The sequence below is a fragment of the Helianthus annuus genome, chromosome 6, assembly GCF_002127325.2.
Source record: "Helianthus annuus cultivar XRQ/B chromosome 6, HanXRQr2.0-SUNRISE, whole genome shotgun sequence".
Taxonomy (NCBI): Eukaryota; Viridiplantae; Streptophyta; class Magnoliopsida; order Asterales; family Asteraceae; genus Helianthus; species Helianthus annuus.
The window spans coordinates 135,663,962-135,690,432 of record NC_035438.2 but is presented as its reverse complement, the minus strand read 5'-3'; the positions used below and the strand labels follow the sequence as shown (position 1 = coordinate 135,690,432).

Sequence of the window (26,471 nt, the reverse complement as noted above, 5' to 3'; positions counted from 1 at the left end):
GTCTGCCATCTTAAAACTTTAAAGGAAAATACTTTTTTTGTACATGGGAGATGGACAAAATCCATTCTGTGTTTTTAAACTTATCAAGAGAACTGTAATGAACTTATCAATACCATCAAGATAAGTAAATCTAATGCCACAAGTTCATGACTATGAACACCTAATAGATTAATTCACACCTCGATGAGCTATCAGGCATCAAAAGTATTCCATGCTCATCCAAAATTTTGCCTAACTTCACTGTTGTAATATGTGACCCCTTTGATATCTCAAAATAAACCTGCTAAAGAACCAACATTTTGTAGTTGTGATCAATTGATAATGAAGCAAATATTTAGAAAAACTAAGATTTTACCATATCATGCTTAAATGTTTGTCTGCACTCTCCACATAAGCTAGATCCATACTCAGACCCTTGATTTTATTTAGCCCTTCTGCAAAACAAAATTCATGCTAAAATATTAAAGTGTTGCTGAATGAGATAATTAGATAAACAATTTCATAAAGATATGCTTTATTACCAGCTAAAGTCTTGGCATTTTTGTGATCGGTCACAAGGTTTTGGACATTTTCTTCTAAAGCAACAAGTGCATTAGCACATAAGATGCCAACCTGTCTCGTACCGCCCCTAATGTTTTCCTCAGAATCCTTGCCTACATAAATAAAATTCAAAATTCAGAACTTATAAAACCATAATCAACCAAAGGTCCAGAACACAATGTTTTTTCGTAAGCTCCCCAACCTGGTTGTATACTCTACATAAAGACATCTACCACCAGAGCTGCATCTGTTGGGTTTCCGTGGTGATCGGTTAAAATTTTATTTATCAAAAAACCGGTTCAATAAATAATAGTTAATTAATTAAACGAGTTAATTAATAAAACGCAGCGGAAATATAAACTAATGATCAACAAGACGAAACCCGACAGGATCCGGTTACATGCAAATACGAGCACAGTAAAATAAATTTAACTACCGATGAGAAAGATTATACCTCGGTTAATGACTAACCAGTTGAGACACCGAGGTTCAACGAACAAGTGCTAGTTACACGAACGAGAGAAACGCGAGTGTGAGTCGGGTCTCGGCTGTGGCGGTCGGCGGTGCAGGCGGCGGCGACCACCGGAGAGCGGCGGCAGCAGGGTGGGTCGGCGGCGGAGGGCTAGCCGACGGTGGCGGCGGTTGTGGCCGGTTGTGGGTGTTGAGAGAGTTTTATCTTGTTGCTACCCTTTTCTCATCTCATCTCTTTCCACAAAATACAAGACCCACTTATATAGAACATGGACATTCATGTATGTTAGCCAAGTGTCAATCATGCAAAATTGCATGTAATTCTATTGGCCAAAAAGGGTGGCAAGTTGCATGTATTTCTATTGGCCAAAAAGGGTGGCAAGTGACAAGTGTCGGTGGGTGAGAATACATGTGTCACCCGGTCCATGTACCCGTCTCTCCGTTAATACCCGCTTATAATCATAGATAATTATGATCTGTCTCGTATGTTGTTTGTAATTACCAGTTAAACTGGTTAAGTGGATTTTAGTTCGTTGCCCAAGGTGTAACTCTTACGGGTCAAGACCCGGTCGGCAGCGTTGACTTATCGAACCGGACATAATATCCAACAGCATCAATAACTCATCTCTGTTAGGCATTTAATCATTGATCGCCTAGATAACAATAACAAAAAAAACATCCAAATTCATACTTAGCATGTGAATTCTCGAGGCAAATAAGCTTAGTTTTCGAGTAACATATCTCAAAGTAAGGGTTCCGAATCGCAGTCTTGATCACATCAACATCAATACTCCCATCATCATTATTATTAATAGGTCTAGGATAGGGGTGACAAAATGGGTGGGTTGGGCATGTTTGGGTTAGGATGGGTATGGGTTAGGATGGGTTTGGGTTAGGATGAGTTTATTAAGAAATGGGTTAGGATGGGTTTAGGTCAAGATAGGTTTTTGTCAAGATGGGTTTTTGGCAAGATAGATTTGGGCAATTATAAAGAAATAAAAAAATTTAAAAAATCAAAAAAATTTAAAAAAATTCAAAAAAAATTTAAAAAATAAAAAAATCAAAAAATTTAAAAAATTTAAAAATTAAAAAAAAATAAAAATAAAAGAAAATTTAAATAAAAATTAAAAAAAAGGTTCAGTGCTTGTAATTTTTTTTTTTTTTTTTTTGAACGGCAAATCACTTTATATTTAGATATAAAGAGCCAGCAAGGGGCTGAAATACAAAAAAGAGAAAACCGAACAGAGGACTAGAAACATTAGACACACTCCGAAACATTGAAATCAATCCATTTCTCCCAAGGGGGAGCCTTCAATCTGGATCTTTGGCAAACCCACAAGTAAGTGTCCTCCTTAATGGACTCCACTATACTTCCCAAGGGGGAGCCTTCAGTGCTTGTAATTAAAATCACATTGTAGGTTATTAACTTTTAGTTGAATATAGAACTTGATTTGGATAGGTAACCGAATGAATACCTAATGACATGACAAAACGGGTTTCACCTATAGATGGAACCCGTAGAATTTGCGTAATGAAAGAACGAGTTTTATATAATTAGATGATATATGTAAACTATGTTGATGAATGTAGTTAAATTAGTTACCTAAAAATAACGACTGTTGAATAGTCGAATAAATGCTTAAGTGAGTTCGTTGAACTCAATTGTGTATTTCGTACATTAAAAAGGAACAGTTGACTTTTGAGAGTCAAACCGACCATTAATAAGATTGAATGATAAATTTGATAGAAAATAAGTAAGGTGGAATAGTCGTGATTGTTAATGACTAATCTAACCACCTTGTAAATGATGACGATAGTTTGACGCTTAACGAGCTACATGGAGGCTTGGGAAAGCGGGTCAAACGGATTGAGTACGCGGAAAAGTGTATAACCGGATGCAAGGTAAGTAACTGCTTACACCCTTTTTATTTTATAGAATACTTAGTATGTGAATTGAAAATGAATAGAGAAAAATCCGTAATTGAATTTTGATGTTCCGACGTGAATAATATGAGTCGAAACAAGTGAAAGTGATGAAAACCATGATGGTTGTAAAAAAAGGGTAAAATAGTAAATTAGTCACGAGTTTTGACACGATATTTGACCAGAAGTTGTTTTACAACATAAAGGATGTTTATTAATTTTTATAGATTTTAATAAAGTTGTTTGACGAGATTTTCGCGGATGTTTTGTCATGAATCCGAAATAAAGATTTTGAGTTAAATACTTCGGTATATGATTTATGATTAATTAGAAACAAGTTTGGTGGTTTTAAATACAAACGGGTCAAAATGTTGATTTTGAATAATAAGCCGAATGCTTAAAAATCCAGAATTTATTAGTTTGAATGTCGGATTTAAACTCCATGCGATGGAGAATCAAATTTTGAGCATATACGAAAAAGAATCAGGTAAAAAAACGGATAAGTAGATAAAAAGTTATGACACTTTAAAGATCGTTTTACGATTAAAACGATAGCTGGAAAAATGCAGGTTTCAGCAACAAAACTGCTGGAAAATCATCTCCCCCGTGGCACGCGACAGGGAGCAGTAATCCTGGCGCGACACGCGAGGGCCCTCGCGGCACGCGAAAGATCAAGCGGAGTTTGTCGCGTGGCGCGACAGACTAAATTTCGAAATTTTATTTTGTTTTTGATTGTTCGATACTAGAACTTGATTATACTATTATTTAAGATATCAAAACTAACTTTTAAGTTGGTTTTGATCACAGGAGTACCGGATGAAGATCAAGCGATGATAAAGAACCGAACACATGAAGAAGAAGCTTCTGCACGTTGTTGCGTCGAAATTTTTATACGACAAACTAAACTACATTATGTTGTTCTAAACTTTAAATTGTAAAAGTTTTAAATAAACCCGTATTTTGTAATGTATATGTGCTCATAATCACATGTTTATTTTCGTAAATTATATGTAAATCCTAAAATAATAGCAAGGGTGTTACAAGTTGGTAATCAGAGCTCACGGTTAAAAGCATAAAGTGTTCGGTACGAGGCTTGATCGCAAATCCGGTAAGCACATGTATGTTGATGGTTTAGTATGATTAAACTGTTGTGAACAACACATAGGGTTATCGTGTAATACACATTACCCCAATGAAAATGATTGGTATAGTTAACGAAATCACGTGCGTTGACACGTACAATAAAAAGCCTTGTATTACTATACGGGCGTTTATTAATGTCGAAATTACTAACTTTTGTAAATTTTTTAATTGAAAGACACTCTCATCTGAAGATGACGAGAATTGAATAAATTGCGGGTATGACGGAGGAACGGTCCGAGGTATGACAAGCAGAGCATACTCGTCAAGGACCTAAATCGCGTAGCGATCGCGAACAAGGTTAACGACAAGAGAAGCCCGTTAGGGCAAGCATTACCAGGTGCACATTTTAGATTTAATTGCACAAATAGCAATATGCAACAAACATGTAGAGAATGCTTGTTGCATATGTAAATTAAAAGCTTGAAAAGCCTGAATAGAATACCTATCCAGGATATTATTTCCAAGAAAGCTAAATAGAGGCGTTACTTACATGGGGTGTAATATGAAAATTATAAAAGGTCATGTATATCGGGTGTTGATCGCTTACTTTGGCCAAGTAAGTAGTGAACACGTGGTACCATGAACTTTTTATGATGGACATACTTACATCCGATGTAGTAAGGACGGGGTGAATCGGACGAATTAAAAAGGTACCCAAATAAATCAAATAAGTAAGACGTTTGATAGTAAACATAAACGCAAGTCGGATGACGGAAGCGTATTACGTTAGAATAACGAGCTGAGAGAAGGGACAAAGATTAAAGTAAATGAAATTACAAACCAACTAATAGGAATGCTAAGGCATAGAGATAAAATTTGACTGTCACAGGTGATGAAATTCACACGGACAAGTCAAATGAATTAAATAAAAGAATAAGATATATATATATATATATATATATATATATAAAGGAATTGACTGAATAAAAGCGACGGATTTCGCTAATACGGCCAAATAAATTATAAATTAAAATGACGTCTAAAACCATATAAGAATGGTTACTTGATGATGACTTCAGTAAAGATACCCGGTGGATGGGTAGGATTTCGAGCGAATGCGTAAACCAAGAGACGGGAACGCGGATTGAAAGTCAAAAGACTCGGAATGAGAGTTATGACTAAAAGATGACAAGAATTTTCGCAAACATAAATTTTTTGATAATTACGTTCAACTATTTCAAAGTTGGACGGGTCAAATAAAGAACGAAGTTTGACATTCATAAGCGATGAAAATTCACCCAAAATGAGTCAAACGAGTAAGTTAAGGAATAACGCTTAATATAGTAGGAAAACGCAAACCGGTGAAACCGGAAAGCTAAAAACATCAAGATAAAAGAACCCAAGTAATGGGTTGTAAAGAAGTATAAGTATGGACCGAGAAACGGTAAGTGTAAGAACAAACCGACAGGTAAACGACGTAAGGAGTCATAAAGTCGGAAGGTTAGTCCGAAAGAAAACAAATGTAGCCTTAGACTACGGTAAAGATCCATAGAACTCGAGGAATGAAAATGAATGAATTCTAAACCTAAAAAGGGTACGTCGATACCAAAAGAATATTTTGTTGGTGCACTTGTGTCTGTACTTTGTCTGTATTCGGTCTCGATGTAAAACGATGTCTATGTTAGTCTTGTAAGTTTGACCAAGTCAACTATCCTCCTAGTTTGACTTGGCCAAACAGTTTGTGCATGAATGTAAAATGTCTGTGCCGAAGGATGTCTCATCGAAGGATAGTTTAGATCCTTCGATGAGCTCGAAAGATGAATCTCGACAGATCATCCTTCGAGATAGACATAGGTCCTTCGACAGGTTTAACTTCGATAGATGATCCTTCGATCATCTATCGGATCCTTCGATCAGCCTTGATGATCCTTCGGACAGACTACCTGTGTTTGGGTATAAATACCCATGCAGTGTGTTCTTTTCAGTTTAGACTTGGAGGTACACACAGACAGAAAGATAGACACGAGAGATAGAGAGAGTATTCTGTCAAGAACACACACACACTTAGAGAGAGTTTACAAAACTGATTTGTAAACATTGTGCTTGTAACCGGACCCTTTATTCGCATTAATACAAGTGGTGTTAATCGGTGAATCTTGTGTGTTTTTGCTTGTCTCAACTCGGTTTGCATACTAGCTTGGATTTCGCACTCGCTAGTGTGTTACTATAACAAGGTTAAGGTTTAACCTCATCCTCCACGAGGGACCTACAAGTGGTATCAGAGCCGTGGCTCTTTACCTTGTTAAAAACCGGGTTTGTTCAAGTCTTGGTGTGTTTGGACACTTGGTTTAGTACCCGTTTTTGGTGGTTTTCTTGCATTTTTAAACACAAAAACGTGTTCTAAACTAACCGGGTGTGTTCAAGATCGGGTTGGGTAACTTAAAAAATCTTGTTCTAAAAGTTTTGGTTATTTCCGGCCAAGATTCCGGTTATCTCCGGTGACCGCACTTTCTGGATAAGATTTGCTATTTTGGGCATATTTTATTTGAAAATCAAAGTTGGTAGAAAGGTAGTGTCAGAACATCCCTTCTGCCGAAAGTTGGTTCACCAACCAATCACCTTTTCACCTACCCGTCAACCTTGTGTCAGCTGTGTCAGAAGCGATCGAAGGATATCTTTTGATATCGAAAGATTATCTTTCGACCAAGGAAGGCTCGATAGATAATCATCTTTCGACCCATCCTTCGCAGTCAGAGACTTATCCTTCGATCCAGGGAATCTATTCGAAGGATACATTTTCAAAAGATAAGGATCTTTCATTGAGAATCTTTCGAGACCAGTGTTCGAAAGATAAGGATCTTTCATTGTGAATCTTTCGAGATCAGTGTTCGAAAGATAAGGATCTTTCATTGTGAATCTTTCGAGATCAGTGTTCGAAAGATAAGGATCTGTTATTGTGAATCTTTCGAGATCAGTTGTTCGAAATTCAACAGTGATCTTTCGAACACTGTTGATCCCTCGAACAAGGTGTTGATCCTTCGATCTTAGTTTGTTTGTATTTAACAGTTTGTGTTTGTGTAGGTCTTCAATTAGTATCTCATCAAAATGAGTTGTACAAGTCCTTGGGACTGGAGTATTGACTCACAATCTAGTCAAGAGCTAACCTCTGCTGCAGCTTGGGCAAAAAGTATGTTTCCACCGCCATCAATCAGTCCAAGTCAATGTGCTTTGGTATCCAATCAAAGTCAAAGCATTCAAAATCTTTTGATTAGTGAAAGCGAAACGGGCAGCAACAATCGTCCACCAAAGTTGAATCATATGAACGACTTTCCATCATGGAAAAACCGCTTTCACACGTATGTTCAAGGGCAAAGCACCGATCTTTGGACGTGTTTCATCAATGCATTCAATGCTAATCTTGAGGTTGCGGCGTCCACTTCAGAAGGTTATGCTAACATGCTGGAAAATGACAAGAAGACTTATGAATTGGAGAAAAAGGCCTTTGCTACACTTACACAAGCACTCAACAAAGATATCTATCATCAGTTCTCCTACTGCAAGACCACGAAAACATTGTGGGATGCCTTAGTTGCTAGAGGAGAAGGCAATGCAGCTACTCGAAAGTCTCGTCATGATTTGTTGAAGAAAGAGTTTGAATCGTTTCAATTTTTGGAAAACGAAGCTCTAAATGATATGACAACACGGTTCTATCATCTGATTAGTGAAATGTGTGCTTATGGGGTTGTATCTACTCAACAAGACATGGTGAATAGGTTTGCTGACGCCTTACCTCCAAAGTGGAGTTCTTTTATTGAGTTGTTGAAGCATACTGGAACTCTAGACACGGTTAACATCTATGAGTTCATTCAGAAGCTGGAACATAAAAATGATGAAGAAATCAGGAAAGCAAAGCGAGCTCCCGCTCCTCAGAATACAGAAATGTACCTTCCAGGCTTCGATGCTTTGGCAAGATCCGTTGCAGCTCAGCAACCTAAACTGCAAACTGCATTTGTGTCCAACACAAGTTCTCTTCCGTTTCCTCAATCAACTGCTGCTCCGGCTTTTGATCCAAGGTCTTACATTCCCGTCCCAACACAGCCACAAGTCCAACCACCACAACAACAACAGCAGGCTCATTATACAAACAATCCTCAACCTCAAAACCCTAACACAATCCGAGTCGATAATTCAAATCTTTCACACCTCAGCATTGAAGTTGCTAAGGAGCATATGGAAATTATCAATACAATGGTCAGTGCTTATTGTGGTTTGGTAGCAGGTCAGCTTGGAAACATCAACATGACCAATGAAGACTATCAACAGATCGACAAGGAAGAAATGGAGTTGATGGATATCAAATGGGCTTTTGCTAGTGCAGTGAGAAGGGCTAAAGATTTCATGGCTCGAACTGGAAGAACTTCGTTGGAAGGAAAGAAAGATACGAAGTATGGGTTTGATATCAACGCCGTTACATGCTTCAATTGTGGTAATAAAGGGCACTTCAAACGTGAGTGCACTCGACCAACAAAACAAGGCAATCACAACCCTTTCAGAAACCAGACGAGTTCTACAAATGTGAATGCCCAGCAAGAAAACCGTGAGAGGAGGATTGTGGCAGTTAATAACAATCAGGGCCAGTCTGGAACTTCAAATCCTAATCGGGCTTTGGCTGTTCAAGCTGATGAGGGATGTGACTGGTCTGTGCAGTTTGGTGAAGGTGATCAAGGAGGTGGAACAGCTTGTTATGCAAAGATCATCAAGCATGATCATAAAGAAGAGTCCTCTGAAAGTGATGACAGTTCTGGTTATTCTGGAAGTTCTGATGAAGAAGGCTCTGTTTCTGGGGATAATCAATCAGAGTCTGATGTGAAGGAGGAAGCAGGTTCTGGTGTTGAGGATTTATTGAATGAAGCTGATGATCTCTTATGTCAGAAATCAATTCTGATCAAGAAGGCTGCTACTACATCCAGGGAAATGGAAAAGTTCTTTTCTGAAGACGGATCTTTTTCTTTTCAAACTGCTTTTATGACAAATGTGTCAGCCTCTTCGAGTCAGGTAAATTCTGAACCTCCTGCTCCTAGTGTTTGTGAATCTTGTGCTGAAATGAAGCTTGAACTAGAAAAGCTTCATAGTCATAATCAAAATTTGGTTATTGAACTTTCCAAATGCAAAGAGGCAAATATGGCTTTAACTCGGAACGAAAAAGATTTTAAATCAGTAATTGAAACATTAAAGAAAAATGTGTCCGAAGTGAACAAAGTAGTTTACCACAAGCAAGTAAGTATAAATGAATACATTAACATTGTGGAAGAAACTAAGAAGCAATTAGCCATTGCCCAATGCGAGCATGATGCGATCAAACAAAAATTGGAGAGTTATTCTAATTCCCAATTTGTGCTTGATCACATCATCGATGTTCAACAACCGAAGGGAAATCAGAAAGGCATAGGGTATAAGAAATGTCCGCCCCCTTTGATGAACAATTATACCAAGATGCCTGATGAGGAGGAAATGCCTCGGTATGAACCCAGTGTGCCTCTAGATGTTGAGGAATTTGCTAATGGGCCTAGGGTTCAAACCGGATAATTCTTCGAACACATCCTCTAAGCAGCAAGAAACTTCATCATCCATGAAGCAAAGTCCTCCAATTATCGAGGACTATGAGACATCGGATGATGAATCAGAAATGGATGTAAGTGATCAGAATAAATCACTTAACAAGATGAAAGGAGTAGTTATTCCACGAGAGAATCACATTCTTTGTGATCCTGATACTCCTGAGGTCTCATCTGTTAAGAAACAAGTGATTGATTCTGTCAAAGTTGATAAGACATGTGTGTCTACTGTTAAAAGCAGTAATGTGTTGTATACATTGGTTGGAGATGATAAAATCTACTCAGATCACGATTTCCCAATTAAAAATGTAAATCAATCTCTGATTGATAAAGTCTTTGAAGACAACACAAACAAATTTTTGGGAAAAACACTTCCGGGAATTGTTGTAACACAATGTGATCCAATTCCTAAGGCTGAGATTAGAAAACAGTTTGGTAATCAAAAATCTTCAACAACTCAACAACCTAGTGCTTCTAATGGTAAACAACCAGTCAAACGAGCTCAAAAGCATAAAGTCTCTTAGATGAAGTCTGAAACAAAAGGAGCTCGATTTCAAAAGAAAGCAAAAGATGTCAAGTTCGTGTCATCCAAGGGTACTGATAAGATTGAAACTTTTGAGAACAAATCTAACACTGATTTTGTAAAACAAGTCACAATCTTAAAAGGTAACAGTGATAACAATTACACTCAACGCACAAATGGGTGTGATGAAAAGGCTAGTACCTCAGGTTCCACGAGTTCGACATCTTGTGGTCAATCAAGTTCTCCTAAATTTGTTGAAAGGAGAACGTGTTTTAAATGTGGAGAAATTGGGCACATCATCAAAAACTGCCCAAATGCTCCAAAGAATAAATTTGTCGAGAAAGCTCCACCTGAAACAGTTCATCCTCAACGTCGGTCAGTTTCACCTAAACATGATAAACGAACTGTAAAAGAACAAGAAACTAAACAACGACGTAAGAACATGAAAACTGTTGAAAAAGTTTTAAAATCTGAAGTTAAGACAGTTCAAAGGGAACCAAGTGTGTCACAACCTGTAAAACCAGAATCTTCAAAAACTGGTAGGCAAAAACGAACTTGGTTACCTAAGGCGGGTGACAATTCAGGGGGAGCAGTTGTTCTTGAAAACCATCAAGAGATTGATATCACGTTTCGTGATGCTCAGGGACGACCCAAGACCACTAAGGCTTGGGTCCCCATTCTCAACTGATGTTTTTAAATGACATGTGCAGAATGTTCTAGGAGGAACTATTAACAGTCACTGGATTGTTGATAGTGGAGCATCCAGGCACATGACTGGCGACTTACGGCTCCTATACGACGTGAGAAACATTAGAGGAGGGTATGTTGCATTTGCGGGAGACAAAGGAGGATTCATCACTGGAGAGGGAAGTATCTCAAATGGTATGGTGTGCTTCGATAAGATCAATTATGTTAAGCAAATTGATCATAATCTTCTCAGTGTGTCGCAAATCTGCGATAAAAAATTCTCTGTGCATTTTGATGATGCCGGTTGCTACGTGCTGAAACCTGGATTCAAAATTCCACAAGAATGGATTCTCTTATCGGCTCCGAGAGTTAATGATCTTTATATTCTCGATATGAGCCAAGCGATTACAACATCTGCACAAGTCACTTGCTTTGTCTCAAAAGCCACGGAAAAGGAGTCTATATCTTGGCACAGAAGAATGGGACACATTCACTTGAGAAAGATGAACCATTTGGTGAAAAATAATCTTGTGAATGGTGTGCCTGTGAGAAGTTTTCATTTACAAGATATCTGTGTCTCGTGCCAAAAAGGGAAGCAAACAAAGAAGTCTCACCCTTTGAAGAAAATCAACACTGTCAGCATGCCTCTCGAACGTCTTCATATGGATCTTTTTGGACCTATGAAGCACAAGACAACATTCGGAGATGCTTATTGTCTAGTTGTTACTGATGATTATTCTAGATTTTCTTGGGTATCCTTCATGGCACACAAGAGTCAAACTCCTGGCATCCTCAAGGATCTTCTTACAATGTTGGAGAATCTCTATTCGTTGAAAGTGAAGAGGATCCGAAGCGACAATGGAACCGAATTCAAGAATCAAGTTATGGATGAGTTTTGTACTTCTAAAGGTATTCTTCATGAGTACAGTTCTCGTTATACTCCACAACAAAATGGTGTCGCGGAGAGGAAGAATCGGACGATTATCGAAACTGCAAGAACAATGTTAGTAGAGTCGGAACTCCCTATTCAATTCTGGGGGGAGGCTGTATCGGCTGCATGCTACACGTTAAACAGAGTTATTACAGTAAAGAGACATGGCAAAACTTGCTTCGAACTCCTTCAGAAAAGGAAACCGGATCTTTCTTACCTAGAACCGTTTGGTGCTCCATGTACTATGATTGAGCCGGATGGAAAGTTTGGAGCGAAAGCTATCGAGGGTTTCTTCCTTGGGTATGCTACTCCAAATTTTCGTGTTTGGAATCTGGCTACCAAAAAGATTGAGCTATGGAGTGAAGTGAGGGTTCAAAGGTACACGAGTCCTGTTAGGGCTCCGGGTGATCCGTGGATGTTCGATTATGATGGACTATTTGACTCCTTCAATCTGCCAACCTTTGACGAAGAATCAGCAGCGGCTAGGATGTTGTTGGAAAGTGACAACGCTGCTGTCTCGCCTTTGGTTAGATCTATTGTTGTTGACCCTCAAGCTTCTTCGTCTGTCAACAATATGGTTCAAAATGAGGTTTATGAAGATGCTGCTGATTATAATGAATCTTCTGAAGATGATGAATATCATGATGCAGCTGAAGGATCTTCGGCTCCATTTGCTCCTGTTCAAGGTGCCTCTGTTGATACACCTCATATGCAGAATGTAGACACTGCTGAAGGGAATGCATCCACCTCTACCCACATTCCTGGTGTGGAGTTGGTTGTTGACCTTAATCTTACCAATTTGGGTATCAATGCACGCGTTCCAGAAAATCCTGAAATGAGGATTCATGATACCCACCCCCAGCAGAATATTATAGGAGATGTCCATCGCGGTGTGCAGACGCGTAATCAGCTGAGAAACAACCGGAATGCTGGTTTTGTATTCAGCTATAAGAGAATCTGGTCAACAAAATGACTGGTCCTTCGCGTGTTACGTGTCCCAAGAAGAACCAAAATCGTGGAAAGAAGCGTTGAAAGATAATGCTTGGGTTGAAGCCATGCAGGAAGAATTGCAGCAATTTCAAAAGCTTGGTGTTTGGAAGCTTGTTGAAAGACCTGAGAACTACAAGAAAATTGGCACTCGATGGGTTTTCAAATGCAAGAAAGACGACCGTGGAGTGGTTATTCGGAACAAAGCACGTTTAGTCGTTCAAGGTTTTTGTCAGATAGAAGGGATCGACTACAACGAAGTCTATGCACCTGTTGCACGTCTGGAAGCAATTCGGATCTTTCTGGCTTATGCCTCATTCAAAGGATTCAAGGTTTACTAGATGGACGTCAAAAGTGCATTCTTACATGGTGTGGTTGAAGAAGAGGTATACGTCGAATAGCCCCCAGGTTTTGAAGATCCTATCCATCCCGATCGGGTTTGGTTGCTCAACAAAGCTCTCTATGGTCTTCATCAAGCGCCACGAGCTTGGTATGCAACCTTATCTACCTATCTGCTGGAGAACGGCTTTCGAAGAGGTCTTATCGATTGTACTCTTTTCATCAAAGAACAAGATGGAGATCTTCTTCTGGTACAGGTATATGTTGATGATATTATTTTTGGTTCTACTAATGATCTTTTGTGTAGGAATTTCGAGCGCATTATGCAGGATAAATTCGAGATGAGTGCTATGGGGGAGATGACCTTCTTCTTGGGCCTACAAGTGCAACAAACTGAGTCTGGGATATTCATCCATCAGACTAAATATGTTGGTGACATCTTGAGCCGGTTCCAGATGTCTGATGCAACGCCCATTGGTACCCCACTGCCACAAAATCACGGAATTACTCCAGACTTGAAGGGTGAAGCTGTTAGCCCCTCATACTATCGCGCAATGATCGGATCTCTTATGTACCTCACAGCATCAAGGCCAGACATAATGTACCCAACATGCCTGCTTGCCAGATATCAAGTCAACCCGAAGGCCTCACATCTTGCAGCTGTAAAAAGGATTTTTCGTTATTTGAAGGGTTACCCTGACACCGGTCTATGGTACCCTAGGGATAATAACTTTGACTTGATCGCATTCAGTGATTATGATCATGGCGGATGCAAAATCGACGGCAAATCCACAACGGCTGGATGTCAGTTTTTAGGAAATCGCCTAGTCACATGGCAGTGCAAGAAGCAGACGTGCGTCGCTACATCAACATGCGAAGCTGAATACATTGCTGCCTCAAGTTGTTGCTCCCAAGTTCTTTGGATCCAACAACAATTGCGGGACTACGGTTTTGAATTCCTAACTACTCCTATTTACGTTGATAATTCTGCTGCATTACAGATCACTAGAAATCCTGTGCAGCACTCAAAGACCAAACACATCGAAATCAAATATCACTTCGTACGTGATTGCTTTGAGAAAAGGCTAATCGATGTTGTTAAGGTCCACACCGATGACCAACATGCCGACCTTTTTACCAAAGCATTTGACAAATCAAGATTTGACTTTTTATTATTGGTAAACGGCATTAAGGTCAAGCAAGAGTAAACCAACATCGGAAAATCATTTTTGTAAATACCTTTGTGTTTTAAATTTGTCTTAGTTTATTGATTTTAGGGGGAGTAAATCCGAAAATCTGAAAATCCAAAAACATCGAAAAATTTAAAAAAAAAACACAAAAACAATAGAAAAACAAAAATGAGTTTCCTGGCGAGCAAAAGAGAAAATGATAGTACATCAGTGGTCTTTCCAAACCTCTTTAAACCTTAAAATGAAAAACGATAAGCAGCTCTGTATAAGATGTATCGGTAGGCTCACAATCATTTTAAAGTGTGCAGGGTGATATAAATCTTAATCGACGGAAGACCAGGTGGGAACCATTCATTGGCATATGGTCTTAGTACTGAAATTTCGTTTGATAGATTGCCGAGGTTCTGAGATATTCGGTCTTTATGCTGCTTATCATCTGGGTATCATGGTTGTTTCTTTTACCGAAAAACAACGGGGACGCAAGTCTAGATCTTCCATGATACTATACATACGTGTACATATTACATACTGCATTCGACCTCAATAAGTAATAAACAATCACATGTCCAAACAAATAAGTGATAAAATATCACATTTATCCGGGAGTCAAGTTCGTCTCTCTGCTGTACGAAAGTACTGACCTGTTCACGGACTTGCTCCTGTGCCCTCATGCATATGAAAATCAAGTTCCTTATCAATAAGTGATTATATCACATAGGGCTTGTTTTCAAATCAAAATAAGTGAGAATCTCACATTTTATACGGTCAAACAGATGATAATCAGTATACTCACCGGTAAGATGAATTCTCGTGCATACCTTGATACGGGAATGTGTCGTGATGTGGATGAACACCGGTTGGTAAGTATAAATCATACCTTAACGTATCCCCTCGCCATGATTACATCTGATAAGTTGAGCTTAAGTGGACAACAATACCGATAATTGTTATAGGATGCTTATTTTAATGTTAACTAACTGAACAACAAGAGTGTTTTGACATGACCGTACACTGATATGATTCTCTTACCCTCGAAACTCGCAAAAAGAATGTCTGTATATATTTATTTACTGCTTAACTTTTATTGTTTTATTTTTAAACAGTTTCGTCGTTTGGTGCATATCAGCACGACATTAGCGGTGATGTCGTTTGATAACACTCAAAGGATATTAAAATTGTTGTCTTTTAATTTATTCAAAAATACCAAAAGATTTTAGGTGTGTTTTAATATAAACTTTATAAAAGCCAAAAAGATTTTATTTCTACTTTATTTTCGATCGTACGATGTTGTAGCTCGAGTCTTCGTTACCTGAAACCTGACTGAAAACCGAATTGACTAAATCTTCATAAACGGTCGAAATTTGCATGTTTTGAAAGTTAAAGACTAAAATTGACAAATTTATTAAACTTTCAAACTGTCGGACGGTGTTTGATTGTGACATGGTCATTCGTGTGTCATTTGTTTACACTAACTATTCCAAGCAGTTGTTCTCATTACGCATTTAGATTTCTTGCATGTGCAGATTCTAAAGGCTAGGAGAACATGGTCGATGACAAGCTTTGGAATGAAGACCGACGTGAAGGCACTCAAAAGATGAAGATGATCGAGTTGCCGCTGATCATCATCAACACCACAAGGATCTTAAACTTTGAAGATCAAGTCATTCACGAGCATAACTCAAGGGGGAGCTTATGTTAAGGGGGAGTTTGTCAACACACTTCCTACATGATACGGGTAGTTTGTTGATACACTTTCTGCTTTCAAGACGTGAAGACATTGAAGATCCTCCGACTTTGATGACTCGAAAGGACATCCGAGACTTGAAGACACGAAGATCAACGATGATCAAGATCGAGACAAAGCTACAGCCAAGGGGGGGTTTGTTGGTGCACTTGTGTCTGTACTTTGTCTGTATTCGGTCTCGATGTAAAACGATGTCTATGTTAGTCTTGTAAGTTTGACCAAGTCAACTATCCTCCTAGTTTGACTTGGCCAAACAGTTTGTGCATGAATGTAAAATGTCTGTGCCGAAGGATGTCTCATCGAAGGATAGTTTAGATCCTTCGATGAGCTCGAAAGATGAATCTCGACAGATCATCCTTCGAGATAGACATAGGTCCTTCGACAGGTTTAACTTCGATAGATGATCCTTCGATCATCTATCGGATCCTTCGATCAGCCTTGATGATCCTTCGGACAGACTACCTGTGTTTGGGTATAAATACCCATGCAGTGTGTTCTTTTCAGTTTAGACTTGGAGGTACACACAGACAGAAAGATAGACACGAGAGATAGAGAGAGTATTCTGTCAAGAACACACACACACTTAGAGAGAGTTTACAAAACTGATTTGTAAACATTGTGCTTGTAACCGGACCCTTTATTCGCATTAATACAAGTGGTGTTAATCGGTGAATCTTGTGTGTTTTTGTGTTTTTGTGTTTTTGTGTTTTTGCTTGTCTCAACTCGGTTTGCATACTAGCTTGGATTCCGCACTCGCTAGTGTGTTACTATAACAAGGTTAAGGTTTAACCTCATCCTCCACGAGGGACCTACATATTTTAGAATGACATGAGTAAAAGACGAACTTACGAGGTCGTCACAACCTTCGGGGCTATAAGGAGTGTTAAGGTCTACGGGACCAGAATGACCCTCGGGTCACAAAAACAAAAAAAATAAAAATAAAAAAAAAATAAACTCTAGGGTCTCATCTTAAAAAGGTGAGGATCTAATAAAATAACCTACAAGGGTAAGCGAAGGAACCTACGGGTCAATAGTGTAAAGCGAGGGGACTAGTAATGACTCCCCACGTAGAATAATACGGAAGGATAATATAAAACGTATCGCAGTGTAGCGTGAGCTAGAGCACGAGAATAATAAAAGTTTGTAAGCCTCGAGAAGGCAAAGTGGATATACCCGAGTGATGGAATATAAGGTAACCGGTGACTAATAAGTCGAACCGCCAAGATAAGTAATCAATAAAGAAAACAGAAAACGGATACAAGCTGAAAGTAACGGCCCACGAGGCCTTACGCATGAAAGACGTACGCGTCAATATAAATAAGAACTTTTGATCAAAAGAAACGGGTGCCATTAAAAACGAAAGTTAGTTCGTTTGATTGAACCAATGAATTACGCAAATAAGGTTTCGGGGACGAAACCTCTTTAAGGGGGGTAGACTTGTAACACCCCAAAACGGGTTTGGTAATCAAACCACCTTAATAGTAATGACGGGTAAAATACCGTTAGTGGTAAAAACTAACCCGGTAAATATTAGGATTGAAATAAATAAACTTGATATTAATTAATAGGAGGATAAATACTTTGAGAAAACAAGTATGTAAAAGGCCCGAATTAACGGGACTTAAAACAAAACGGGCTATGACTTCCCGAACCCATCAAGTTAACTAGGAATAATAAACCTAGTTAATAATAGGGAATGTTACTAGAAATAAGTAGGTTGTGGCCTACTTAATATCAAAACAAAACATGAGGGACTAAAGGTGGGTAAATAGGAAAATGTTTTAATTAAAACATTTATAAAAGAAAAATTAAAACACACACACCAGTGTGTGTTCTAGTTCGATCGACCAGGGGAGAAACAAAAGGGGTCTAACCCTAATTTCAACAAAAGCATCAAATTGAAGGCCAAATCTAGCCCGAATCAGGTGCATGAACACGTATAAACGATCACCAAGTCAAGAGGATCGTAAGGTATGTCAAATTTTGTAATTTAGCGATGTTTTGAAACCTATGATGAACACTCATAATCAAAATTCGAAAATGGATGTTGAATGTATGGGTGATATTGTGTTGAATTCAGGCTTAGAAGAAAAACCCTAGTTGAAAACTAGAAGAATTAGTGATAAAACTAAGGATTTGATGATAACTCTTGTATGTGCTAAGTGGGTTTTGACTAAATAAGGAAGATGATGATATGTTTATGCTAGAAATCATCATATTTAATAGTTGATGCGAGATACTTAAACAAATTCCAAGTTTGAGTATTTGATCATACATAATTGAGATGGGTTTTTGGAACGTTGTAATGAAAATGGTAATTTTTTCATGAATATGAATGTTTGAAACCATGATATCAATTAGTTGAATATAGAACTTGATTTGGATAGGTAACCGAATGAATACCTAATGACATGACAAAACGGGTTTCACCTATAGATGGAACCCGTAGAATTTGCGTAATGAAAGAACGAGTTTTATATAATTAGATGATTATATGATATATGTAAACTATGTTGATGAATGTAGTTAAATTAGTTACCTAAAAATAGCGATTATTGAATAGTCGAATAAATGCTTAAGTGAGTTCGTTGAACTCAATTGTGTATTTCGTACATTAAAAAGGAACAGTTGACTTTTGAGAGTCAAACCGACCATTAATAAGATTGAATGATAAATTTGATAGAAAATAAGTAAGGTGGAATAGTCGTGATTGTTAATGACTAATCTAACCACCTTGTAAATGATGACGATAGTTTGACGCTTAACGAGCTACATGGGGCTTGGGAAAGCGGGTCAAACGGATTGAGTACACAGAAAATTGTATAACCGGATGCAAGGTAAGTAACTGCTTACACCCTTTTTATTTTATAGAATACTTTGTATGTGAATTGAAAATGAATAGAGAAAAATCCGTAATTGAATTTTGATGTTCCGACGTGAATAATATGAGTCGGAACAAGTGAAAGTGATGAAAACCATGATGGTTGTAAAAAAAGGGTAAAATAGTAAATTAGTCACTAGTTTTGACACGATATTTGACCAGCAGTTGTTTTACAACATAAAGGATGTTTATTAATTTTTATAGATTTTTATAAAGTTGTTTGACGAGATTTTCGCGGATGTTTTGTCAATAAATTAGTTGTTGACAGCAACAGTTCCGCTACTTGCAGAAATTATTTCGAGGTCTTAACCATCGAGTTTTGATACGATAATTGACCAGAAGTTGTTTTACAACATAAAGGATGTTTAGTAATTTTTATAGATTTTTATAAAGTTGTTTGACGAGGTTTTCGCGGATGTTTTGTCAATAAATTAGTTGTTGACAACAACAGTTCTGCTACTTGCAAAAATTATTTCGAGGTCTTAACCATCGAGTTTTGACACGATAATTGACCAGAAGTTGTTTTACAACATAAATGATGTTTAGTAATTGTTATAGATTTTTATAAAGTTGTTTGACACGTTTTCGCGGATGTTTTGTCAATAAATTAGTTGTTGACAGCAACATTTCCGCTACTTGCAGAATTTATTTCGAGGTCTTAACCATCGAGTTTTGACACGATATTTGACCAGAAGTTGGTTTACAACATAAAGGATGCTTAGTAATTTTTATAGATTTTTTTAAAGTTGTTCGACGAGATTTTTGCGGATGTTTTGTCAATAAATTAGTCGTTGACAGCAACAGTTCCGTTACTTGCAGAAATTATTTCGATGTCTTAACTATCGAGTTTTGACATGATATTTGGCCAGAAGTTGTTTAACAACATAAATAATGTTTGGTAAGTTTTATACATTTTAGCCATAAGTCTTTTGTGAGTCAAATGTCTAAAAAGGGGTCATTAGCTAAAGTGACTAAACGAAGGGTAAATTTGGGATTTCGGATTTTCTTAAGTTAAATCCATCACAAAAATAGTTGTGGTGGAAAATAAGTAGGTATTTAAATTGGAAATGCGAGGTGTGAAAAGAGAATAGCAGATTTGATGCTTAGACGCACAAAAATCCTCTAAACGGGTCACAACGGATAACGCGCATAACTTAGATATTGGTCGCGTAATTCACTAAAGTCATGAATCCGAAATAAAGATTTTGAGTTAAATACTTCGGTATATGATTTATGATTAATTAGAAACAAGTTTGGTGGTTTTAAATACAAACGGGTCAAAATGTTGATTTTGAATAATAAGCAGAATGCTTAAAAATCCAGAATTTATTAGTTTGAATGTCGGATTTAAACTCCATGCGATGGAGAATCAAATTTTGAGCATATAGGAAAAAGAATCAGGTAAAACGGATAAGTAGATAAATAGTTATAACACTTTAAAGATCGTTTTACGATTAAAACCATAGCTGGAAAAATGCAGGTTTCAGCAACAAAACTGCTGGAAAATCATCTCCCTCGCGGCACGCGACAGGGAGCAGTAATCCTAATCCTGGCGCGACACGCGAGGGCGCTCGCCGCACGCGAAAGATCAAGCGGAGTCTATCGCGTGGTGCGACAGACTAAATTTCGAAATTTTATTTTGTTTTTGATTGTTCGATACTAGAACTTGATTATACTATTATTTAAGATATCAAAACTAACTTTTAAGTTGGTTTTGATCACAGGAGTATCGGATGAAGATCAAGCGATGATAAAGAACCGAACACATGAAGAAGAAGCTTCCGCACGTTGTTTCGTCGAAATTTTTATACGACAAACTAAACTACATTATGTTGTTCTAAACTTTAAATTGTAAAAGTTTTAAATAAACCCGTATTTTGTAATGTATATGTGCTCATAATCACATGTTTATTTTCGTAAATTATACGTAAATCCTAAAATAATAGCAAGGGTGTTACATATAAACAACATTAAAAATAGCTATGATAAAGAGTTAACACCAAAGAGAAAAAAGAACACATCTAATGAGCATAATAAATGTTCGAAGGAGTATGTCTGTTAACTCAGTTTATAAATACTTGATTAAAAAAGTCACCATAGTTTATTTATCAGATATGGAAATTGAACTTGTTAAAAGGAATTTGGTTCATGTTGAACAACATACCTTGTCCATCATTTGGGGCGCAAAGTGATTTCCTATATCGTGTTTGCTGCTGAGTTGGCTGGAAACAAAACGTGACCGTCAACAATCTTAATGATGATATACACAATTTATAAAGGTAATTGATCCACAATCAGGGGATCCATCAATAGACGAGTAGAATGTAAACCCGTTTCCTAACGAATGGGTCAGTTCCGGATCTCAAATGTGTTAAATAAAAGATCAGCTTATATTTTAACATAATGAATCAATGAGCATTAAACAATTTTCAATACCTGTAGTTTAGGCCGAAGTGCCTCAAGAGGTCCTCTGGGCTTGTCTACACCTTGCTACTAATAGTAATATTATGTTTTACATCAACTATTACATTATGGTAAAAGTTTAACAAAAAAAAAATAAATAAATAAAAAACAATAGCAGTCACCAAATTCTACTTGTACCTTTCCCAGAGCCCAATCAGCTGAATCAAAATAAGCCCGTTCATGATCCTAACATCATATTATATTCATCAACGTGTTACATGAGAACAACACAATACCGAAACTAAAAAAATTGACCTTGATTAGGGTTTCTTCAGGGCTGGCGGCGATGGTCGGAGCAAAAGCGGTGGAATGGAGGTTGTAGGCTGGTGGTGATTTGGGCGTGGGAGATGAGAAAAAGAAGAATGTGCAGTTTTAGACTTTATCCTAACCCACATGTTAATTTTTTTATTTTTTAAAGTTACCCATCTTGACCCATTTAACAATTCTTGTTAACCCAACTTAACCCATCTACTACAAAAATAATACCCATCCTAACCCAAAGTTGAATGTATGGTTTGATTTTGCCACCCCTAGTCTAGGATGAATGGTGTTTTATGGATAGATACAAATAATAGTAACTTTCAGCTGCCATCTTAATCTCTATGTGAAATTCTCCTTGAAGAACCCTAGCCCTAAAAATCACACAAAACCCAGCCCCAAATTCATTCATATTAGCCCTAAAAATCACACAAAACCCAGCCCCAAATTCATTCATATGGATATTCTTCGATGCTTTTCTGGTAACCGTAAACGCCAAAGGCGGCATAACGTACCAAATTTATGCCCTAATCATCCAACTAATAGAGTGGTATAAAACTAAAATCTTAATGCAGATTTCTAACAAAATAGATATTAAAATGTAAACAAATCAACACTGATAACAACATTACAACCGATTAACCAGACGAATTAAAACAAAATGCAATAGCAATACCTTCGATATAGTTGAGAATCACGTCAAAGAAACCTGGCATTCCCTTTCTGGATGAGATGCAGACGGAGACGCTTCACAACGCTAAATAAATAGAGATGGCAAATGATTCAATAGCATGATTAATTGTTCCACCGTTTCATTTGGTTCTTCAATTTACAGGGGTTTTGTTTGAAGGAAACATTAAGAGTGCATTGTATGGGGGCAGATTTGGGAGAGGAGGTGTAAAATTGGGGAAACAAAACATGAGTTTGGAATGGAGTCTTAAGAATTGTGGGTGAAATTACATTTTTGTACACATGAAATGCTTTATATAGATGTAAAGATTAAGAAGGCGATCAAAATTCAAAACAAACCCTTATAAACATCTACCATCTAAAACTGACCGATTAAATCGGTTATCCATGTTGTTTCATCGTAAAGTCAACAAGCCATTTTTAGTCATCATTTTTAATTGTGATACAAATTAGTGGGGGTTATCTCCTAAGGACATCGGGAGGCCATTAGTGAAGGTGAAGCTTCTTAAAGGGGGGGGGGGGGCGTTAGTAGAGACGCAAGCTTTATTAGTGGGTTGGCAAAGAAAAGAGCTACTAAGGCAGTAGATTTGATGTGTCTTCTACCCAAATTAGGTGACCCGCAGAGTGAACTACTCTTGCTTCAATCCTGTATGGGCATTGCCAAACTTTTCTTTGGCTTGAGGACATGCCAACCTGTACACATGGAAGATGCAACGTTGTTCTTTAACAAAGGTTTGCGTGAGGCGATTGAGGAATTGGTGGTTTGTGGAGGTCTTTTCTTTGGAGACCTCCAGTGGCGACTCGCTTCTTTACCTATTAGGTTTGGGGTTTGGGGTTGTATTCGGCTGTAGAGGCTTCATCATATGCTTTTGTGGCATCGAGGGCCCAATCGTGGGTGCTACATGACCACATCTTAAGAGACAATGGCATATGTGGTATGGATTCCGATTATGTTTGTGCTTTGGCTTGTCTTCGCGATACGATTACAAGCTTTGACTTCAGCGGTTTCACTAATAAGGACACCCCCTAAAGCCCAACATGCATTTGCTCTTTTTAGTAAAATTGTCCAAGAAATCAAAGTACAGTTTGACTTGACCGTTAGACAAAAAGCCATTTTTGAGTGTCTCCGAGTACCACATGCCCAAGATTTTTTCTTGCTATACCTATAGATGGGTTAGGCCAGCATATGTCACCGGTGGAGTACCGTACTATCCTTAAGTATCGCCTCATGATTCATTTATTCCCAGTTGATGAGGTATGCCCTGTTTGTCATAAGGCGTGTTTGGATTCTTTTGGGGAGCACGCAGTTCATTGTAGGGAGCTCCCGGGGTTCAAATACCAACATGATTTGGTTAGGGATGTCCTTTTTAACATATTCAGGTGCGCTGGTATTTCTACTAAGAAAGAGGCACCCGTTAATTTCTTAACAGATCCGTTGGAAGGGAGATCTACCCTTCGACCAGCCGACATTCTGGTCCTTGGATGGGTAGGAGGAAAACATGCCTGTGTGGATCTTTAAGGGGTTTCCCCGCTTGTGGGCTTAGGGAGTAGTGCTTTCATGGTGGGTCAGGCTGCTTTAAAGGCTGCTTCGGGTAAAGTCACCAAACATGAGAAAGCGTGCCTTGAAAACTAGCACGTGTTTATCCTATTTGCTTTGATACTTTTGGTTTTCTGGCACCAGAGGCTGTGGACCTACTTAGTTGAGTTCAAAGGGTAATGCATAGTAATGTTATGACCCCGAGATCTATGGACGTAGTTTTTAAAAGGCTTAGTTTTGCTATTCAAAAAGGGGTAGCGACGCAGCTTGTTGACCGTTTACCAACTATCTCGATGTAAATTCATAAACAAGTTTAGGGTAAATTACACTTTTCGTCCTTTATGTTTGTAGCTGGATGCAGTGGATAACCTTTAACTTCAATAACTACAGTCACAATACTTTATTATAAAAACATATCACGTGTTTCATCCTTTATCTCAAACCCAGTTAGAAAATTAAGTTAGTTCTTATCACGTGCTTCGCACATGAGGGCATTTAAGACAATTCACCTACCAACTACCCCACCATATAAATATCCCCTTTTCTCCCCCCAAATCCCTCATTAGAGTTTATCCAAAATCATCACCTTATGTTGGAACAGACCAACAAAATCATCACCGTCTGTGACAACTCGAACTTTAGACTTGCTTTGATGTAACGTTACGTGCTTATGAGAACTGAATTACATGATTTAAATGAATGTTATGATGTTATGTGCCTTATGTGTGAATGTGTGTTGTGTGTACACGAACCCAAACCACACACTAAAACCCGATTGCACATTATAACCGGTCACACAAGCCCTTTGGGCCACACTTGAAATCGGACCCCATTAGATAACCGGATGGGCTCGGCCCACTCCCCCACTCGCAACACAAAACCGGGACTAGGGGTTTGTTTTACCACTTTTGCAAAACATCACACACACAACCCTAAGAGCTTTCATTCTCTCTCTCGGCTTCCCTTAGAACCGGACGGCAGCCATCACCCGGAGCCACCTATCTCGAGCAATCTAGGTTCTCGGTTTTCTGGTTAGTAATTCTTGAATGATTGTTTGCGTGTGTGTTAATGATTTCGAGTATGTTTGCTTGATGTCCGAGGATTCTTGTTGGCATGTTGTTTGGGATAGTAGTTAGTAATGATTGTGAATCGGCTCACATGTGCACCCTATAATAAATCGGATAAATCTGTTGTTATGATATGTAATTCGGATGGTGTGATGGTACTAATCGGCTGCCATGTATTGGGTTGGGATGTTAGAATCGGATGTGTTTATGTGTTTAGATAAATGTTCTTGATTTTGGATTATTAATGTTCATACGAAATTCGTGATAAAAGTCCTGTTTGATCGATAGTATGCTTGTTGGATTATGGAAAAACTCTTAATTGATCTGAATTGTGAAACTGCCTAAGTTGTTTGCTAGAATCACGGAGTGATTGTTACAGGATTTATGGAAACAAGTTACACAGCCGGTTGCGACTCAGGTTGCGAGTCGAAACCTCCTCGTCTCGACTCGAGACCACAAACAGCACCAGCCGAGACCACGGTTGCGAGTCCCGTTGCGACTCGTAACCAGACCATGACGAACCGAGATCACCATTGCGACTCGTAACCAGCAGTTGCGACTCGTAATCTCCGGTTGCGACTCGAGATCGCCGGTTGCGACTCGAGACGAGTTAATGCACGTACACCGTTGGGCCTTCACTGTCACGGGTCCAATCATTTGGGCCCAACGATTTGGATTTGTGGACTGTTTGTTAATTGGACCAGTATGTGTTTATTATATGGGCCGGGTTATGTTGGGCCAGGGTTAACACGCACAAGTACACTCATGACTGTTAATTTGACTGCTTATTTGTTTGGGCCGATTACTTGGACCCGTTACACGATATGAACTGCTGATACGTTATGTGATTTGCCATGATCATACTTGATACCATAAGTGATACAAACGTGCTATATACGAACCTAACTTGCATAATAACCATGATAGGACGTGGTTGACTATTTACTTGCTACCTGTATTCTTTGTGTATCTGCCGAGCAAACCAAGGTGAGTTCACACAGCCAAGGCATGGGATTCCCGGGTTGGGAATTGGGTTGGATATGTTAGAATTGAATGGGTTACTCGTACTTACGCATATACCAGACTATAGACCATCGTCCTCAGGTTAGTCAGGACACGTTACGTAAAGCCTACGTAACCCAGTTTATTTGCCATTTGTCTCCCGGGTCGGGAGGACACGTTACGTAAAGCCTACGTAACCCAATACCATCCACTGGCTTCCAGGTCGGAAGGCCACGCTGCGTAAAGCCTACGTAGCCCACACGCGTACCACTGTCCTCGGGAAAGGGCACGTCACGTAAAGCCTACGTGACCCTGTACGTATTCCTGTTCTCGGTAAAGAAGAACACATGGTCGGAAGTTAGTCTAGTAAGTACCGTTAATGAGAAGCCCTCATTAACCAGGATAAACATGGGAAGCCCCCACCTTTAGTACACACACTAGTATGGGAAGCCCCCACTAGTTATACTTATGCACTATGTTATGAACTTACTTTCTGTGAACTCGCTCAACTAGTTTGTTGATTATTTTGCTGCATGCCTT

At 38.5% G+C, this 26,471-nt stretch overlaps 1 non-coding gene across 6 annotated transcripts; it reads right to left on the bottom strand.

The window, feature by feature from the left end:
- On the bottom strand, positions 1 to 22,595 carry LOC110865886. 6 transcript variants are annotated; one of them, XR_004859693.1, is made up of 8 exons: positions 21,633 to 22,595; positions 21,516 to 21,563; positions 21,351 to 21,404; positions 21,079 to 21,136; positions 995 to 1,664; positions 522 to 653; positions 356 to 434; positions 1 to 280 (listed from the first exon to the last, which is right to left on the bottom strand). It is a non-coding gene; the product is annotated as an uncharacterized LOC110865886 (transcript). The 6 variants fall into 6 exon arrangements; XR_004859690.1 differs by lacking the exons at positions 1 to 280; positions 356 to 434; positions 522 to 653; positions 995 to 1,664 and having other exon boundaries at positions 20,909 to 21,136; positions 21,351 to 21,407; XR_004859687.1 differs by lacking the exons at positions 1 to 280; positions 356 to 434; positions 522 to 653; positions 995 to 1,664 and having other exon boundaries at positions 20,909 to 21,136.
- Between the last annotated feature and the right edge of the window lie 3,876 nt (positions 22,596 to 26,471).